Source organism: Rhipicephalus microplus, unplaced genomic scaffold, assembly GCF_043290135.1.
Source record: "Rhipicephalus microplus isolate Deutch F79 unplaced genomic scaffold, USDA_Rmic scaffold_340, whole genome shotgun sequence".
NCBI classification, from domain to species: Eukaryota; Metazoa; Arthropoda; class Arachnida; order Ixodida; family Ixodidae; genus Rhipicephalus; species Rhipicephalus microplus.
The window spans coordinates 17,501-22,500 of record NW_027464908.1 but is presented as its reverse complement, the minus strand read 5'-3'; positions in this window follow the sequence as shown (position 1 = coordinate 22,500).

Below are 5,000 nucleotides of genomic sequence, written 5' to 3'. Positions count from 1 at the left end.
AGCCGGCAGTTCTGGAAGTGCTTGAAGACTAGATACATGCTTTTGCTAGTAGTTCTGGGGCGAAACGACAGGAAATTGACATTTTCCGACTGTTCTGAGTTCGGATTCCCGTCAAAATGAGAGGCGGCCATCTTTGATTGAACACTTCACGCCAAAGGTAGAATAACTCCGGAACGAATCCCCGTAGAGAGACAAAACTGGTATCTATCTGTTTAGCGGAAAACGCCAACAGAGACAGGAAAAGTGCGGCGCCTCTACGCTGCCAAGAACACCTAAAACCGGCAACCTCTACTACCAAGGTTGAGGAACATCTCTGGCGATACCAGAACAAGTTAAAAAGGAGTAACTTTCTTCCAGACGGCAAACAACGGCTTCGAAGGCACAAACCCTTCTCTTGGAACACAGCGTGGAGATTAGGAGAAGATGTTGAAACCCAAGGGGATGAGAACGGAAACCCAGAAACAAGGACTGGAGGGAAGAGGACCTCTACAAACGGCAAACCCAGCAGTGGGGCCTACGTCAAAGGTCCTAAAAAACACAGGAAGCAATGACGACTCTGCAATTACAGACCCCACGCAAGGGGCGAAGACAGACAAGATACAGAAGAAGAAGACCAAGAGGGTGGAACAAAAACAAGTGACCAACAAAGAAGAGAAGGCAAAGAAAGAAGAACCACAAGGAGCGATGCCCGCCAAAGCTTCTCTTGAAACAGATTGGTGGAGCCCAACCGAGAATGACCAGGTAGAGGGAGGCAGCCGAGGAACCGAAACCGAAGAAGCTGAAGGAGGAGAGATCCACCCTCAAACACAAACGGCTGCTAACGAAGGAGCGCTAGACAACTGGGACGAAGACAGAAATTCACAATCGTCACTCCCAACCAGCCGCGGAGAAAAGGGTACAGTTTTGTCTAGACTTTCCAAAGCAGACAAGAATACTATGAGGGCTCTCATTAAAATCTCTACATTGACGGGCGGCGACGAGGCGGTAGCCCAGCAGATTGAAGCGATAATCTCCGAACAAGCTAAATTGAAAAACCTGGTAATGGAACAGGCCCAACAGATTGCGTTCCAAAAAGGCAGGATCGAAGAATTGGAGAAAAGAAGACAAGAAGAACCACTCGAACAAAGGGAAGAGCCAACACAGAGCAACACTCCCGCAACCGAGAGCCGACCAACCTATGCTCTGGTGGTATCTTCCGGAACAATGGAGAAAAAAGAGGTCGCATCGCTTCTGAGGCAGCGGGTGGATCCCCTCGACCTGGGAATCCAAGAAGCAACAATTCGGCCAGGGAGAGAGGGAATTGTCGTGATGACGAAGTCAAAAGAAGACTCAGCTAAGATTCTCCAGTTCATTCAGAAGGACAGAGAACTGAGAAATGTTGAAGCCAAGCTCCCAAAGGAGAACAGGATCCATAAGAAAATAATTGGACTCGAGGATGAAATTGACGAGGTCAATCTCCCAGCCCGAATCGTCAGGCAAAACCGTTTGGTGTGCTCGCCAGAAGACATAACAATAAAGAAGACATGGCCGGGCAAGAGAGGCAAGACAGTGATTCTTGCCCTAAATCGAAGTGCAAACAAAGCAATCGGAAGCCGAACTGCACTGAACATCGGCTGGTCACGATGCCCGATCTTTGACGACATCTTTTGGCCCAGATGCACAAGATGCGCCATGCACGGCCACATTGCTCCCGATTGCGATGGCCCCCAGCGCTGCATTAACTGTGGCCAACGAGGTCACTACCAAAGAGAATGTGAAGCAGAATCGCACTGCAACATCTGCGAGACTGAGGGTCGCACGGAGACAGATCATTCTATGATGTCCAGGGAATGCCCGGTATACATAACAAAGGTACAGGCCGAGAAAGGCAAAATTCTAGCTAGACTAAACTAAGAGTACCCAACACACAGGCACAATGGCGAATAGCACTGAAATACAAATAATACAGGTAAATTTAGGCAGGGCATTTAAGGCAAATCAGTCACTAAACAATTTTCAACAAGAAAAAGAATTCGACATATCTGTACTCCAAGAACCATATTCGCTCAACAACAAAATCATAGGGTTTCCGCTAAAGCATAAAGTTATAGCCAACAACAAAGACCCGAAGACAGCCATCATAATACACAAAGAAAATATAACCGCTTTCCCAATTATTATAGAACAAAAACTAATAGCAGTCAAGATAAATAAAGGTGAAAGAGAATTGTTAATTATCAACTGCTACTGTCCTCCGAATGAAAACGTCGAGCTGGCAATGTCAGCAATAGGAAACATTTTACAGAAATTTATAGACATTAACACGATAATAATGGGTGACTTCAACTCAAAACATCAAATTTGGGGAAGCACGGAGACGGATGAGAAAGGTGAAAAAGTATTAGAATTCACAGTATTACACAACCTGACATTATTAAATGCCAAAGAATCACCTCCGACATTTAAAACAAGTAGGGCGAGGGGTTGGATTGACCTCACCATATGTGACGCAAACCTAAACCAGGATATTAAAAGCTGGGAAGTACTTAAAACCTATAATCACAGCGATCACAGATACATTAAAGTTGTTATTAAAAATGAAGAACTTCCAGAGGAATATGGCCTAACGTTAAAAGGGCAAACAAAAGTCATGGAAAAGTTGCAAATTGATCCCTGGTTTGAGGAAGTCCAGGGGAAAATAAACACGAAGGAAAGTATTGAAGAAATAGTGAATACGCTACACGAGAAAATCGAGAAACTTAAGAAGGAATTCAGTAAAAAGAAAAAACCTTCTAAACAAAAACCGAATACTTGGTGGTCAAGAGACCTAGAAATTGAAAGGAAGAGAGTCAGAGCACTACGAAGGAGGTATCAAAAGGCGAAAGGGGATATCAGAGAACAATACAAAAAGGAATACTATAAAGAACATGACACGTATAACAACATGATAGAACAGGCTAAAAACAACAGTTGGAAAACTCTATGTACTAAGGCTACAAAAAATCCATTCATCCTACCGTATAAAATTGCACGAAATAAGATGAAAACCAAGGTTATGTTTAGAAGCATCACAAAAGAAAATGGAGAAGTCACAAAGACTCTTCAGGAAACAATAGAACACATTCTAGGAAATTTATACCCTAACTGCATGGAAAATGACGAGCCAGGACACAGTCAAATACAATCAAGCAACGGCACAATAAACAATAACAAACAGGGAGGAAATTGGACATCGGGAGCAGAAATGAGAGAAAGAAATTTACCCAGTGATGACCTCCCATTTACAGAGATTGAAGTAACGCAGATAGTAAAAAATCTGAGGAAAGATGTAACCCCCGGACCAGACAACCTAAAAACTAACCTCATACAAGTGATGTATGAAAGGCATAAGACTTTCTTTGTCAATCTTTTTAATGCATGCTTAAAGCACGGACATTTTCCTCAAAGATGGAAAGAATCTAAAATTATATTGATTCCAAAAGGGAACGGAGAGGACAAATCCGAGGAAAACAAATATCGCCCAATAGCTATTAACTCGATTTTGGGAAAAATATTAGAAAAGCTCATAAAAGATAGAATCTATTATTTCTTGTTTAAAAATCACCATTTTAACAAAAAACAATTTGGATTTACCCATGGGACATCAACAACCACGGCATTGGAAGAAATAATCAAACGAATAAACCAAGCGAAAATTGATAAGCTAAACAGCATGCTAATAGCACTAGATATTAAAAACGCATTCAATTCTATAAAACCCGAAGCAGTTATTCAGAAATTAGAAGAATATAAGTGTCCCAACAACCTAATAAAACTGGCGGACAATATTCTACGGAACAGGAAAATAATCTATGAAACAGATGGAGTAAAAATTAAGAAAACACTAACTTCAGGTTCCCCACAGGGGTCACCTTTAAGCCCACTCTGTTGGAATATAACAATAGGCGACCTATTAGAAACTCAGCTTCAAGAAGGAGTACACATCCAAGCCTTTGCGGACGACGTGGTGTTACACATAAAGTTCCGCTCAAGAAAAGAGGTGGAGGAAAAAGCTACGAAGGCACTAACACTAATAAATCAGTGGGCACATCAAAAAGGAATAACCCTGAATAAGGAAAAATCGGAATATATGATAATCGGAAAGCAGTACATTAGCCATCAACCCCAAATAAAAATCGGACAGGATAAAATCAAAATGGTTAACGAAATGAAAATTCTAGGGGTGGTCTTGGACACAAAACTAACATTCCTCCCACATCTAAAATACTTAAAAAGAAAAGTAGACGAAGTCACGTATAATTTAAGTCGTACAATAAAAGACGACAAACATACAAATAGAAACACACTACAGTTAATATATAAAAGGGGTATAGAACGAATGGTTACATACGCCTCCCCAGCATGGTATAGCCGAAAAACCATTTTTATTAAAAAACTGAAATCAATCCAAAGATTACCTTTATTATTAATAACTAAATCATTCAAAACAACATCAAATCTTTCACTCAACATATTAGCAAACATTCCACCTCTCCATTTGACAATCGAAAAAGAAAACGAATTACACTACATACTTAAGAAAGGAAAGAACTTCACATGGCAACAGAAAGTATACACCGAAAACGAAATAATGAAGAAACACGACCAATGGCAAGATCATCCAGCAAATAAAGTTAGCATACCCTTTGGAACAACAGAGGAAGAAGCAGACTTCAAAATATACACAGACGGATCAAAGAAAGAAAAAGAAACAGGAGCGGCATTTATAATACTAAACAAAGATAACCAAATCCAAACAGTGAAAAAATATAAACTTCCAGAACACAGCAGTAATTACGAGGCTGAGATCATTGCAATCCAGAAAGCAATAGAACATATCTGGCCTCTACAAGCTTTCGTTAAATACCAGCTTTTTACAGACAGCCAATCTGCACTTCTGGCAATAAAAAATCCAGATAACCTAAATCCAATTATTTGTAACATCAGGAAAACCTTAAGCCAAACACAAAGTAAAGATATTA